Consider the following 15,301-nt stretch of genomic DNA (forward strand, 5'->3'; position numbering starts at 1 on the left):
TTGCAGTCGTAAATCTACAATAGAATCTTCAGCTGGAGTCTGCACATGCCGTACTGCAGGCACCTTGGGTGAGGATACTGCCCCCTGGAGGTATGTAACTGCTGGATCTTTAACTGGCTCAGTGCAGACATAAGTAGAAAGTCTTAAGATATGTATGGATCTGTCTTTAAACTGAACAAAGGGTTCTGTAATGACATCAAGCGCAGTTGTGCCTTACTGGAATCAGACAAAAGACCTTCAATGAACTGTTCTTTCAGCATTTTGTTCTCATCTCTTACACTGTCTGGATCACTTTGTTTAATGGCCTGCAGCGACTCCTGCAGGTTTAAGGTATAGTCTCCAACAGTGTCCTGTGGTTTCTGTCTGCAGCTGAAAAATCGCATCTTTATTTCTGAAGCAGGTGTCAAAAGTATCCTTTAATTTAGCAAAAATGTCTTTTACAGTCTTTTTATCAGTAGCTGGCCAAGATTCAACTTCTCTCTGAGCAACGCCACTGAGCTGACTTGTAAGTATACTGACTTTCTGCTCCTCTGACATAGGATAAATTTCACACATGCTGCGCAGCTTCCCCTTGAAGTCACTTAAGGTGTGCAATTCTCCATTGTACTGTGGCAGCCATGTCGCACCCAATAAAAAAGGCATGGTGAGAGGCAATATGGGAGCTGCAGCTGCTGCACCCTGGGTGTCACTGGGATTAGACATCTTCCCCCCTAGTTAACCCTTGCAGGGGTGCGACTCACCGCTTCAGTTGATGCAGGTCGTTGCTCCTGTAGTACTTTAGGCACGCACGGTATCCTGTTCGAATCCTGTTCGTGATGCCAAAATGACGTGCCCCAGGAGCCGTGGGATGCTCGGTGCCGGGTCGGTCATCTTAAAGGGATATGTCACAGTGGCAGTGACCCGGTCTGTGGCCCCAGGTGGTCATGTAAAAGAGGTAGAATTGAATGGGAATAAAATTTATGTAGTGATTTGTTACAACAGTTGGAGTGTTCGACTGTAGTATACTACTGGGGGAGTAGACGGTGATGGCAGTGCAGATATTTAACCCTCTCCAACCAGGGCAGACCCCCAGAGATTGTGATGGAAGTAAAGGGCACAGAGTAATAAGGCAGGATACAAGAAAAGTCTATCATTTACTGAAGTTCAGGTGCAGTTCAGAGGAGATATCACAACTCTCACCAGGTTACAGTCTGCTCTGGAGAATGTGAGTTATCCTTCCTCTGCTGTGACTCGGTGTAAGCTTCCTGCTGTTTTATTCCCCTGAGAAAACAGAAGGAGCGGAGCTGCAAAGATCCTTCCTGCCCGGCGCTAGAGCTTCCTGTGTCTCTCTGACACAGATAGCAGCACGGCTGAATGACGTCATCATTGTGCGGCGCGGCTGCTGTGCTAGAGACACAGGAAGCAGCCGGAGGGAGAAGACGGTGATGCTGCAGACCAGACATGTGAGGTACTGTGCTGCCTGTCACTGCTGCTGTGTGTGTGTGCGAGTGACTGTGTATGTGTGTGTATGTATGTAGTGTGATGATGGGAGTGATGGGGAGTGATGGAGAAGGCAATGATGTAATATGTAGTATGTGTGTGAAGTGGATGTGTGTGTGTATGTATGTATGTGTCGTGTGTATGTGTGTGTGTGGATCGATGTGTATGTGTAGGCGGAGAAGGCCATGATGGGGTGATGGGGAGAAGGCCATGATGGAGGTGATGGGGAGAAGGCCATGATGGAGCTGATGGGGAGAAGGCCATGATGGAGGTGAGGGGGAGAAGGCCATGATGGAGGTGATGGGGAAAAGGCCATGATGGAAGTGATGGGGAAAAGGTCATGATGGAGGTGATGGGGAAAAGGTCATGATGGAGGTGACGGGGAAAAGGCCATGATGGAGGTGATGGGGAAAAGGCCATGATGGAGGAGATGGGGAAAAGGCCATGATGGAGGTGATGGGGAGAAGGCCATGATGGAGGTGATGGGAAAAAGGCCATGATGGAGGTGATGGTGATAAGGCCATGATGGGGGTGATGGAGAGGGCAATGATGGGGATGGTGGGGAAAGAGAAAATGATGGAAGTGGTGGAAAGGGCAATGATGGGGTGGGGGAGAAGGCAATGATGGTGGTAGTGGAAAAGACAATGATGGGAGTGATGAGGAAGGAGGCAATGATGGGGGTGGTGGAGGAGAAGGCAATGATGGAGGTGGTGGAAAAAGGAAATGGTGGGGTGGCAGGGGAGAAAGCAATGATAGTGGTGGGGGAGAAGGCAATGATGGAGGTGGGAAAGAGGGCAATGATGGGGTGGGAGAGAGGACAATAATGGGATGTGGGGAGAGGAGGACAATGAGGGGTGTAGGGGATTGGGATGGGAGGAAGGGGGACCTATAATGGCCTTAGGAACAGGGGGAGGTGGAGTACGACATTATTATCTCTTATTATGTCTAACACAGTCCCTTAGTATATAGTGTACTCACTTATTATGTCTAACACAGTCCCTTAGCATATAGTAAATGTACTTATTATGTATAACACAGTCCCTTAGCATATAGTGCACTCACTAATTCTGTATAACACCATCCTTAGTTATATAGTTTCCTCTTTTATTATGTATAACACCGTCCCTTATTACGTACCATCCTATCTAGTTATATATCGTGCCGTCCCTTATTATATAGCTTCCTCTGCTGTTATGTACAGTGCTGTCTCTTACATAGTGTATTCTTGTTAATTTTGTAATTAACATTGCCCTCTTTTATTACATAGTCCCCACTCATTTAGATATAAAATGACTGTTGATGGAGGAGCCGGTGACCAGACGACTAGTCCACCATCTCCTCCATTAGAAAGGAAACTTTCCTAGCCATCATTGCATTATACAGCTAACAAGACGGTATGTAATAAAAAACAGGGATCTATATAATACAATATGCAGGGAACGGTGCTGTACAGTACATAACAAGAGAGGGCACTGCATAATAAGGGACAGCAATATACATAATAAAGGAGACTATGTAATATATACATGTATGTGTGTGGCGCAATATATATATATATATATATACCGTATATATATATATATATATATATATATATATATATAGCTTTGTCACCATAAAAGGAAGAGGGCCCAGACACATTTCTTGCACAGGGGCCCCAAGCTGTCAGTGTCCGCCCCTGGATTGAACCCCAGGTGGAAGATTCCCTATAATGAGGCAGATGGAGGCACTGTGGGTGCTATAGAAGGACCTGTGATCCAGTGGTGTCCATCTTTTTAGGATTGCATAAACGTGCTCTCAGCCACAGTTTTGTGCACTTCTGAAAAGAATACCACTGAACAGAGGCCAGACGGAGTCCAGATTAACTCTGCTGCCTCATTATAGTGAATAGATCAATCGCAGGCCAGGATTGATAATCTGCCCAACCGGGCATTTTCCCTCTGGGCCACGATGTTTCCATTCATAGTGGGTGCGGGCCGGTAATGCCCACTGATCTTGCCGACCGACTGGCCGCTAATCTGGCCACCGACCCGTTTTTCCGGCCACTGGCCCTTTAAATCTGCTGGCACGGTGGTTCTAGAAGGGTTGCAACAAGAATGGAGTTGATTTTTTGAGGTAATTATGCCACCGGAAGGGGCGGGGTCTAGAGCTGTTTAGACCAGAGTTGATTTTTGTGATCCTCATTTTAGCCACTCTAATCAATATGGCTCTAGTCACCGCCCCTTCTGGTGACATCATTACCTCAAAAAATCGTTCTAGTCGCTACTGTGCCGGAAGAGGAGCTGCTGCTGCCAGAGAGATATCTGTGCTTGCAGCTCTGTGCCTGTCTGCTGGTGATCTGTGCCCCTCAGCTATGTGCCGCCCAGTGATCTATGTGTCCCCCCTGTGATCTCTGTGGCTCCAGCTATGTGCCCACCCTGCGATTTCTGTAGCCCCAGCTATGTGCCCCCCAGATTTGTGCCCCATGTGATATCTGTGTTCCCTTCCAACTATATGCCCCCATGTGATCTGTGCCTCCCAGCAATGTGCCCCCCATGATCTCTGTGGTCCCAGCTATGTGCCCCCTGTGATCTGTGCACATAGCTATATGGACCCCTGTGATCCCTGTGCCCCCCAGCTATGTGTCCCCTGTGATCTCTGCTCCCCCTGTGATTTCTGTGCCCTTCAGTTATGTGCCCTCCTGTGATCTCTGTGGCCCCAGTTATATGCCCCCTTGTGATCATTGTGGCCCTAGCCATGTGCCCCCATGATCTCTGTGGCCCCAATTATGTGTCTCCCTGTGATCTCTGTGACCCCAGCTATGTGCCTTCTCTATGATCTCTGTGGCTCTAGCTATGTGCCCCCTGTGATCTCTGTACCCCCTTTGATTTGTGTGCCCTCCATCTATATGCCCCCCGGTAATCTCTGTGGCCCCAGCTATGTGTTCCTCGTGATCTCTGTTCCCCCACTGATTTCTGTGCCCTTCAGCTATGTGCCCTCCCGTGATCTCTGTGGCCCCAGCTATGTGCCTCCCTGTGATCTCTGTGGCCACAGCTATGTGGCTTCTCTGTGATCTCTGTGGCTCTAGGTAAGTGCCCCCCTGTGATCTCTGTACCCCCTGTGATTTGTGTGCCCTCCATCTCTATGCCCCCTGTGATCTCTTGCCCCAGCTATGTGCCCCCCAGCTATGTTCCCCAATATGATCTCTGTGCACCCATGTGATCTCTGTCCCCCCAACTATATGCCCCCTGTGATCTCTGTGCCTCCCAGCTATGTGCCCCTGTGATCTCTGTGCTCTCGGCTATGTGCCCCCCCTGTGATCTCTGTGGCCCTAGTTATGTGCCCCCTGTGATCTGTTCCCCATGTGATCTCTCTGCTCCCCCAGCTATATGCCCGCTGTGATCTCTGTGGCACCAGCTATGCACCCCTCTGTGATTTCTGGCCCCAGCTATGTGCCCCCCAGCTATGTGCCCCAATATGATCTCTGTGCACCCATGTGATCTCTGTCCCCCAACTATATGCCCCCCTGTGATCTCTGTGCTCCCAGCTATGAGCCCCTGTGATCTCTGTGGCCCTAGCTATATGCCACCCTGTAATCTCTGTTGCCCCAGCTATGTGCCCCCTTGATCTCTGTGGCACCAGCTATGTGCCCCCCTGTGATTTATGTCCCCCATAGCTATATGTCCTCCTGTGATCTCTGTGCCTCCCAGCTATGTGCACCTGTGATCTCTGTGCTCCCAGCTATGTGCCCCACTCTGATGTCTGTGGCCCTAGCTATGTGCCCCCTGTGATCTCTGTTGCCCCAGCTATGTGCCCCCATCTGTGATTTCTGTGTCCCATAGCTAAATGTCCTCCTGTGATCCCTGTGCCCCCAGCTATGTGCCCCCTTGTGATCTGTTCCCCATGTGATCTCTCTGCTCCCCCAGCTATATGCCCCCTGTAATCTGTGCCCCCCAGCTATGTACACCCCTGTGATCTTAGTGGCTCCCAGCTTTGTGACCCCTGTGATTGCTGTGCCCCCCTGCTATGTACCCCCTGTGATATTTGTGCTACCATGTGATCTCTGTGCCCCCTGTGATCTTTGTCCCCCCCAGCTATGTGCCCCCCAGCTATGTGCCCTCCTGTGATCTTTGTACCCCCCTGTGATTTCTGTGCCCCCTGTGATCTTCGTGCCCCCCAGGTGATCTCTGTCCCCCCGGTGATCTATGAGCCCTACCCGGTAATTTATGTGCCTGCCTGGCAATACCTGTACCCCCCAGTGCTGTATATCCCCCCTCCCCCATTGCTGTAAATCCTCCCCAGGGCTGTATGTGCCCCCAACTGATATGTATATTCACCAGTGCTGCATTTACCCCAGAAGTGCTGTATATCCCCCCAGTGCTGTATATCCCCCCATCTGTGATGTATGTAGCCCCCACCAGTGATGTATATTCTCCCCAGGGACATATATACCCCCAGGGCTGACGATGCTTCCTAGTGATGTATATAGCCCCTCAGTGATGTCTATTCCTCCCAGCCTCCCCAGTGATGAATATGTCCCAGCCTCTCCTGTGACATCTATGCCCCCAGTCCCTCCTGTAATTTATATGACCCCAGAGGTTCCTGTGATGCAGCAGTCTCAATGTTATGTATGTACAGCAGTCCCAGCGTCTCCTATGTGACGTATATACAGCAGTCCCATCGTCTCCTATGTGATGCATGTACAGCTGTCTCAGCGTCTCCTATGTGATATATACAGCAGTCCCAGCATCTCCTATGTGATGTATAGACAGCTGTCACAGTGTTTCCTATGTGATGTATATACAGTTGTCTCAGTGTTACCTATGTGATGTATATACAGTAGTCTTGGCGTCTCCCATGATTTACAAAACTTATTATGACAAAAAGTCGACTGCGCTCCTGGCCGTCACAAACCTGGAAAAGCAGCTGTGAGAAGCAACATGATCAATACCACCTAACATTACAAATGCACCAAAGAGAAGCAGCTCCAGCCGTCACATTAAGGGTGAGTTACCGCAATTGATTGTTTGACTAAATATACCGGGGTAATTTTCAAGGTGGTCATTTTTGTGTGGCCCCTGAATGATGGTACAAATTTCCCCCACCAAGAAACGGGTTACCCACCCCTGCTCTAGTGCATTCCATACTGAGACAGCTAGAATGTATGGTTGTAGTCAGGATCTGGAAGGAGCCCATACGTTTTAACTACAACCCTGCTGTTAGTTGAGCCCTGCAGTGCAGCACCAGGACGTATCAGGGACAGCTGGAGCTCCTACCTGCATGCCTGATCTCGGCTGCTGCCTGCTTCCATTTAAGTTCGGGTCTGGGTGAGTGTTCCCAGCCCTGAAACAAGTATACAGCCGGGGTCATACTTGTGGTAGGCACTGATCTGATTAAGGAAAGTGCCACTGACTGGGTGTCCCTTTCCTACCCTCCCCTTACCCCTGATTGGTTCGGGCATGACAGCTGCCCTTCCATGATTTAGTGAGGTGGGGTTTAAGTATGGGGGGGCCAATTGGGATGAAGAAGGGATTAGCACAGCCCCTTCCTACGTATATAAAGTCCTTGGACGTTAGCAGCCCTTCCTCTTCCTCCGTTCACTGCGGTCCTGGAAGTGCTTTTCCCACCCTCCCTCCCCTTTTTGTTACAAATTTGCTGATGTTATGTTATTTCGTTCTTTTATTCGTAGTTATTACAAGTCACGGCAGTGGAGAAGTTATGGCACGAAGCTACGGCTTGCCGGCTGACTTGCCTGCGTCTATGGAGCAGGGCATTGAGCGGCTAGTGCGTTTTAAGAAAGCTAAGTGCCTGTTTACAAAAGGTTGTTAAATTTTATAAAAGAAGTTTAATAAAGCTGTGACCGACTTTCACCCATCATTCGATCTCAGTGTTTGATTAATAGTGGTTAAGAGGGGCTGTGGAAATGCGTTAAGGGGTTACCTTCCCCTCCTTTTAGGTCGACACAGTCTGAGAAACTCGCACGAGACTGGCACCTCAATACTAGGCACTGCCACCGGAGCTTCAGACCAGAGCGTTCAGCTGCATAGAAAAACATGCAGCTGCACACTCCAGTCCAGAGCAGTGCCGGGTATTGAGGTGCGAGTCTCGTGTGAGTTTCTCGCAAGTGTGACCCCGACCTACATGAAAATATGTTCTGATTCCCTTGCCTTTTCCCTTCCCTGGTCCAGAACTGGCTGCAGGCTGCCTACTGGGACTGGGGATATGAGTTATCATAATTAGATTTTCCCCTTCTTAAAGTGGCCAGTCCTCCAGCAAGTTTTGCACCAGGAGCTTATTTGTCAAAGAGATGCTATGATTTCTACAGAGACTGATTTTCCAGAGGTCATATCACAATAAGCCCCTGCAAAGATCACCATTCTTTTTTTGGATGCTGTATGTGATGGAGCCGCGTGAGGACAGTGTGAAACAGTAATACTGCTTGTATACTGAAGGGTAGTTATGAACAATTATTTTTTAGGGTATGTGCACACTATCAGTAAACACTGCGGCTTGGACGCTGTGTACAGCCGCAGCATCCAGATGTTAAAGCATAGTGGATGGGATTTCAAGAAATCCCATGTTCACTATATGTCCGTAGACGGCTGCAGAGACGCACATGTCTCTCCAGACCGCAGCATGTCTATTTATCTTGCGTAGACACGAGTCTCCACAAGATAAATTTCACCATTACAACGTATTGGACACAGGCGGAATCACCTGCGTTCAATAGCCGGCAGCGCTTTGGATGCAGCGGACATCTGCTGTGTCCAAAGTGCTGCTAATTAATGACCATGTGCACATACCCATAACGGGGTTGTCCAGGCTTATGGCAAAGTCTGCACTCTATATGACTAGAAATTTTATTAGTACTCACATCAAGTGCTGACAAGTATACAAGTTGACTAAAATAGGGGGGATAAACCACAATGATACAACAATCAGGACAGACAAGGACAGGGTAAATAAAATGATACCAGTGCTCCAAATCTACATGGCACAACGTTCAGTCAGCCCATGGGCATTGCACATAACAGACACATGTCTAATGGTAAAAGATAGTCAAATATGGCATACTCAATTAAATGTGTATTGTACATAGTTGTACATGTCTAGAGCGCCAAAAAAAAAAAAAAAAAAAAAAAACAACCAGAGGGGTCAATGTGCAAGTCCAATGGACACTGAACATAAATAAATCAATGACATGTGAAAGGATTCTTAAATAGTGAATTACATATGTATCAACATATCAAAAACTGCGCAATTGTGCCAGAGAGAACCCGGGAGACGACCCGCCCAGCGGTCCAAATGACCGAAGTGTGGAAACAAGTAAAGGCAGGCTGCTTACCGGGGAGCAGAGCAGACTCCCTTGATAAAGCGCATGTGGCGGGCGCGAAACGTACGTCGGGGGTCGTTGCATGGGCCTTCACCTCCTCTGCTCCCCTCTGGTTGTTTTTTTTTTTTTTATTTATTTTTTTTTTTGGCGCTCTAGACATGTACAACTATGTACAATACACATTTAATTGAGTATGCCATATTTGACTATCTTTTACCATTAGACATGTGTCTGTTATGTGCAATGCCCATGGGCTGACTGAACGTTGTGCCATGTAGATTTGGAGCACTGGTATCATTGTATTTACCCTGTCCTTGTCTGTCCTGATTGTTGTATCATTAGGGTTTATCCCCCTATTTTAGTCAACTTGTATACTTGTCAGCACTTGATGTGAGTACTAGAGTTGAGCGACTTTTGGTTTTTTAGGGTCGCGTTTCGTTTCGTGAAACCCGACTTTTCCAAAAGTCGGGTCGAGCAAGATCGTCCGATTATAGGGAAAAGTCGGGGTCGTCCCGAAACACGAAACCCAATGTAAGTCAATGGGGAATAAAAGTCGGCAGTGAGAGGAGGACAGGAAACACACCAACAGTGCCCATTTGAATGCCAAAAGCATCAATTCTTCTTACTTAAGCTTGTCAACCTTAATTAACTTCATAATACAAGTTACGCACTGAAAAATGGGGGTTATTTGGCTACAGACTGTGGGGGGGGAGGGCTGGCTCCAGGTTTTCATGTGCCCTGGGTGAAAGAGCGCCCCTTTAACACATACCACAACTCATCATGCTCCGATACGGCAGAGAAATAGCGGTATAGTACAATGAAAAATACCTCACTTTTTACATCTCATGACGAGGCCCATCTATTTCTCCATACAGAATCATTGGTCCCATATAATGTTTGAAACAGTATATGATGAGCTCCACATAATGCTACAGTATATGTTGGTCCCCATGGATGAAGCTCTACTGTCTTATGAGCCCAAATAATGCTCCAAACATAATGGGCCCCATTTCTAATGCTCTAGTGTATAATGGGCCCTGTAAATGCTGCTCCAGTGTCTGATGTCCACCTTTGGAATGTTCCAGTGTATGGTGGGCCCCATCTATCATTCTCAGACGGTGTTAGGCCCAGTATGGATTGCACGTGATTGCACAAAGGTTAGAAAGGGTACCGTATCCCCGGATAACATGTATGGATAGCGTACACATTCAAAATATATGTCTCAGGAGGCAGGCTCAGACGGTGTTAGGCCCAGTATGGATTGCACAAATGTTAGAAAGGGTACCGTATCCCCAGAAAACATGTATGGATAGCGTACACATTCAAGATATATGTCTCAGGAGGCAGGCTCAGACGGTGTTAGGCCCAGTATGGATTGCACGTGATTGCACAAAGGTTAGAAAGGGTACCGTATCCCCAGATAACATGTATGGATAGCGTACACATTCAAAATATATGTCTCAGGAGGCAGGCTCAGACGGTGTTAGGCCCAGTATGGATTGCACGTGATTGCACAAAGGTTAGAAAGGGTACCGTATCCCCAGATAACATGTATGGATAGCGTACACATTCAAAATATATGTCTCAGGAGGCAGGCTCAGACGGTGTTAGGCCCAGTATGGATTGCACGTGATTGCACAAAGGTTAGAAAGGGTACCGTATCCCCAGATAACATGTATGGATAGCGTACACATTCAAAATATATGTCTCAGGAGGCAGGCTCAGACGGTGTTAGGCCCAGTATGGATTGCACGTGATTGCACAAAGGTTAGAAAGGGTACCGTATCCCCAGATAACATGTATGGATAGCGTACACATTCAAAATATATGTCTCAGGAGGCAGGCTCAGACGGTGTTAGGCCCAGTATGGATTGCACGTGATTGCACAAAGGTTAGAAAGGGCACCGTATCCCCAGATAACATGTATGGATAGCGTACACATTCAAGATATATGTCTCAGGAGGCAGGCTCAGACGGTGTTAGGCCCAGTATGGATTGCACATGATTGCACAAAGGTTAGAAAGGGTACCGTATCCCCAGATAACATGTATGGATAGCGTACACATTCAAAATATATGTCTCAGGAGGCAGGCTCAGACGGTGTTAGGCCCAGTATGGATTGCACGTGATTGCACACACGTTAGAAAGGGTACCGTATCCCCAGATAACATGTATGGATAGCGTACACATTCAAAATATATGTCTCAGGAGGCAGGCTCAGACGGTGTTAGGCCCAGTATGGATTGCACATGATTGCACAAAGGTTAGAAAGGGTACCGTATCCCCAGATAACATGTATGGATAGCGTACACATTCAAAATATATGTCTCATGAGGCAGGCTCAGACGGTGTTAGGCCCAGTATGGATTGCACGTGATTGCACAAAGGTTAGAAAGGGTACCGTAACCCCAGATAACATGTATGGATAGCGTACACATTCAAAATATATGTCTCAGGAGGCAGGCTCAGACGGTGTTAGGCCCAGTATGGATTGCACGTGATTGCACAAATGTTAGAAAGGGTACCGTATCCCCAGATAACATGTATGGATAGCGTACACATTCAAGATATATGTCTCAGGAGGCAGGCTCAGACGGTGTTAGGCCCAGTATGGATTGCACGTGATTGTACAAAGGTTAGAAAGGGTACCGTATCCCCAGATAACATGTATGGATAGCGTACACATTCAAAATATATGTCTCAGGAGGCAGGCTCAGACGGTGTTAGGCCCAGTATGGATTGCACGTGATTGCACAAATGTTAGAAAGGGTACCGTATCCCCAGATAACATGTATGGATAGCGTACACATTCAAGATATATGTCTCAGGAGGCAGGCTCAGACGGTGTTAGGCCCAGTATGGATTGCACGTGATTGCACAAAGGTTAGAAAGGGTACCGTATCCCCAGATAACATGTATGGATAGCGTACACATTCAAAATATATGTCTCAGTAGGCAGGCTCAGACGGTGTTAGGCCCAGTATGGATTGCACGTGATTGCACAAATGTTAGAAAGGGTACCGTATCCCCAGATAACATGTATGGATAGCGTACACATTCAAAATATATGTCTCAGGAGGCAGGCTCAGACGGTGTTAGGCCCAGTATGGATTGCACGTGATTGCACAAAGGTTAGAAAGGGTACCGTATCCCCGGATAACATGTATGGATAGCGTACACATTCAAAATATATGTCTCAGGAGGCAAGCTCAGACGGTGTTAGGCCCAGTATGGATTGCACGTGATTGCACAAAGGTTAGAAAGGGTACCGTATCCCCGGATAACATGTATGGATAGCGTACACATTCAAAATATATGTCTCAGGAGGCAGGCTCAGACGGTGTCAGGCACAGTATGGATTTGACGGCCCAGATTACACAGCGGAGGAGCAGGGAGAGGTAAAGATTGCAAATGCTGGGGCACTGCCCATGCAAGGGGGGCCCACTCGTGGGCGTCGGTACTGGCACTGGGCCCCTCATAGTACAGCGGTGTGTCTGACGGCGGGTGTGCACCACCACCGTCAGAGACACTTGATTGCACTATGAAGGACCCTGTGCCAGTGCCTGCGCCCAAGAGTCGGCCTACCCACCTGTCCAGGGCAATGGCACTCGCACGGTGTCGTGCGCTAGGTGGTGACCCCGGCCATGGGGGGGGAGGCAGCACAGTTAGGGAGTTTTAGAAAGTGGCATATGTTGATGTTGGACATTCAGCTGATGCAAAAGGCGAAATAGGTGAAGTACCAGGAAGAGGTGGACCAAAGCAAGCCATTTTTCTGTCACCCTATGTGTCATCAGGGGAAGGTGGGACAAAATCCTTGGAAACCCATGCGTGGTTCATTTTAATGAAGGTTAGATCATCCACATTTTGGGTTGACAGACGGGTCCTTTTTTCTGTCAGGATTGATCCAGCTGCACTGAAGACTCTTTCCGATAGCACACTTGCAGCTGGGCAAGCGAGCTCCTGTAAGGCATATTGGGCCAATTCAGGCCAGGTGTCCAGTTTAGCGGCCCAATAGTCAAATGGGAATGACCTGTGTGGGAGAACATCGATATGGGAGGAAAAGTAGTTTGTAACCATAGTTGACAACTGCTGTCTCCTGTCACTTCCCATCGATGCAGTATTACCAGTTGTGTGAGCGGTATTTGAAAAATCAGTCCACAACATTGTCATGAAACCCCTGTCTCCAACGCCACTTCTGCTGTGTGCACCACGAACACCTCTGCCAAGCTGCCCCCGGCCCGTACGGCTCGTGTGAGAACCATCACCGCTGCTGTGTGCTGGGAATGCTTCAAGCAACCGATTTACCAGAGTTGCTTGTTTATTAGCCAATATTAGGTCAAGGTTCTCCTGTGGCATGATGTTTTGTAATTTGCCTTTATAGCGTGGATCCAGGATGCTGGCCAACCAGTAGTCGTCATCGTTCATCATTTTGGCAATGCGGGGGTCCCTTTTTAGGATCCGCAAGGCATAATCTGACATGTGGGCCAATGTTCCCGGTGTCAATGATGCACTGCGAGTGCTGGGTGGAGGAGCACTTTCTGGCAAATCCACATCCCTCCAGTCACGCACAAACCCTGTACCAGACCTTGCCACACCATCATTTTCACTTGCCCCACGAGATGCATCCTCCTCCCCTAAGTAATCATCCCCATCATCATCCTCCTCCTTCTCTTCTTCCTCCACCTCGTCCAGGAGAGGTCCCTGAGCAGACAATGGCTGAATGTCATCAAGGATTCCCTCCTCCTCTTTCTCCTCATCAACATTGGCTGCAGACGCCTGCTCCTTAAGGTGCATCAAAGTTTTCATGAGCAGACGCATAAGTGGGATGCTCATGCTTAGGATGGCGTCGTCTGCGCTTTCCAGCCGTGTGCATTCCTCAAAACACTGAAGGACTTTACAAAGGTCTTTCAGCTTCGACCACTGCACACCTGTCAACTCCATGTCTGCTCTCAAAGTGCCTGGCCGTGTATCCTCCCACAAATGCATTATGGCCTGCCTCTGCTCGCACAGCCGCTCCACCATGTGCAGGGTGGAGTTCCACCTTGTTGCAATGTCGATAATGAGGCGGTGGTTGGGAAGGTGGAGCAATCGCTGCAGCTTCTGCATGCAAACGGAGTGTACAGGCGACCGGCGGATGTGCGCGCACAGTCTTCGCACCTTCTGGAGCAGGGCTGTTAACTCCGGATAATTTTTGAGGAAGCACTGCACCACCAGGTTCAAGGTGTGAGCCAAGCAAGGTATGTGGCTGAGTTTTGAAAGGGCTATGGCTGCCACAAAATTACGGCCGTTATCACTAACTACCTTGCCTGCCTCAAGATGTACACTGCCCAGCCATGACTCAGTTTGTCGCTTCAAGTACTCGGCCAGCACCTCGGCGGTGTGTCTGTCGCCCAAACACATCATCTGCAACACAGCCTGCTGACGCTTTCCACTAGCTGCTCGATAGGGGGACACATCGTGTGCAACAGTGGCAGCTGCAGATGGAGTGCTCGTACGACTGCGCTCTGTGGACGAGCTTTCGCTTCTGGAGGAGGAGGAGGAGGAGGAGGAGGGTCGAACGCCTACAGCCAACTGTTTCCTATACCGTGGGCTAGGCAGCACTGTCCCACCACCGCTGTCCCCTGTGGACCCTGCATCCACCACATTAACCCAGTGCGCAGTGATGGACACGTAACGGCCCTGGCCATGCCGACTGGACCATGCATCAGTTGTGAGGTGCACCTTTCCGCTCACTGACTGCTTGAGTGCATGGACAATGCGGTCTTTCACATGATGGTGGAGGGCTGGGATGGCTTTGCGAGAGAAGAAGTGGCGACTGGGTAGGTCATAGCGTGGTACTGCATAGGCCATGAGTTCGCGGAAAGCTGTGCTTTCCACCAACCGAAAGGGCATCATCTCAAACGAGATTAGTTTGGCAATGTGGGCGTTCAAACCCAGTGTACGCGGATGAGAGACTGAGTACTTTCTTGACCTACTCATAGTGTCTGGGAGGGTGAGCTGGACTTGAGAGCTGCATATGGTGGAAGTAGCGGTGGACAGGGCGGACTGAGAGAGGGTTGATGATGGTGATGGAGTTTGTGTTCTTTCTGATGGCCCAGAATCAGTCTTTCGTTGATATAACAGTGGGATTCCCTGACTGCTGTGGTCTTGCAACGACACCTCAACATTTGCTGCTGTGCTAACCGGTGGGCTTACAGTGGGGGAAACAATGTAGCATTGCTGACTACCTTCGTTGTGATCAGTTGCACATGTGGCACTTGAGGTTTGGTGTTGTGTCCACGCTTGCAAGTGCATGCTGGTTAAATGTCTAAGCATGCAACTGGTATTCAAATTTTTCAGATTTTTCCCTCGGCTAAAGGTCTTTGCGCACTTCTTACAGATAACCTTGGCCTGATCATGAGGATTTTGATCAAAAAAGTGCCACACTGCACTCTTCCTACTTTGGCAGACATTTTGCGGCCTAGCACGCTGTGATCTTTTGACCCTCTGGACAAGCTGTCCAGCAACTCT

The sequence above is a fragment of the Dendrobates tinctorius genome, unplaced genomic scaffold (assembly GCF_039654945.1).
Source record: "Dendrobates tinctorius isolate UK_male_01 unplaced genomic scaffold, ASM3965494v1 ptg000036l, whole genome shotgun sequence".
NCBI lineage: Eukaryota > Metazoa > Chordata > Amphibia > Anura > Dendrobatidae > Dendrobates > Dendrobates tinctorius.